The following is a 1,088-nucleotide window of genomic DNA, read 5'->3' as shown; positions in this document are numbered from 1 at the left end:
GCTCCATTCCTCGGGAGAATTGCATGTTTTAAAAAAAAAAAAACTAGATTGAGGACTGGAGAGATGGCTCAAAGGCTAAGAGCATTGACTGTTCTTCCAAAGGTCCTGAGTTCAATTCCCAGCAACCACATGGTGGCTCTCAACCATCTGTAATAGGGCCTGTTGCCCACTCTGGTGTGTCTGAAGACAGCTATAGTAGTGTACTCATATAAATATAATAAATAAATGTTAAAAAAAAAAAAAAACCTAGATTGTTGCTGGGCAGTGGTGACGCACACCTCTAATCCTAGCACTCAGGAGGCAGAGGCGGGTGAATCTCTGAGTTCAAGGCCAGCCTGGTCTACAAAGTGAGTTCCAGGACAGCCAGGGCTGTTGTATAGAAAAAAATGCCTGTCTTAAAAAATTAAAATAAATAAATGAAATTAAAACTAGACTTTTGTGGTGTACGCCTTTAATCCCAGCACTTGGGAGGCAGAGGCAGGCAGATTTCTGAGTTCAAGGCCAGCCTGGTCTACAGAGTGAGTTCCAGGACAGCTAGGGCTATACAGAGAAACCCTGTCTAAAAAAAAAAAAACCTAAACTTTTTTGAGACAGGGTCTCTCTATGTAGCCTTGGTAGTCTCAGAAGCTCTGGGAACCTGTAACCCTCAGAGATCCCACTCTAGTGCATCTGAGAGCTGGGGCTAAAGCTGTGTGCTACTACACCTTTTTAGAGAGCACTTTTAGGTTGGTGACAGTTCTGGGCTGTAGGAACAGAGACCTCACATACCCACTACCCCCACACAGCAACACCCCACAACAGACAGCAACAGTGTTTCATTCTGTAGGCCTACATGGATGTGTCCCTGTCACAGCACCACAACTCTCTTTACAGTTCATCTTTAGTACAACAGTTGTAGGGTGGACAAGTGTGTCTGCCCATGTATGTAATAGAAAGTAATCCAAGCCCTAGGTGGAGGTCAAGACCAGACATTGCCTTAAAGATAGCTAGCTAGATAGATAGATAGATAGATGATAGCTAGATAGATGATAGATGATAGATAGATAGATAGATAGATAGATAGATAGATAGATAGATAGATAGATAGA

The sequence above is a fragment of the Mus pahari genome, chromosome 7 (genome assembly GCF_900095145.1).
Source record: "Mus pahari chromosome 7, PAHARI_EIJ_v1.1, whole genome shotgun sequence".
In the NCBI taxonomy this organism is placed as follows: domain Eukaryota; kingdom Metazoa; phylum Chordata; class Mammalia; order Rodentia; family Muridae; genus Mus; species Mus pahari.
This window is presented reverse-complemented; position numbering follows the sequence as displayed.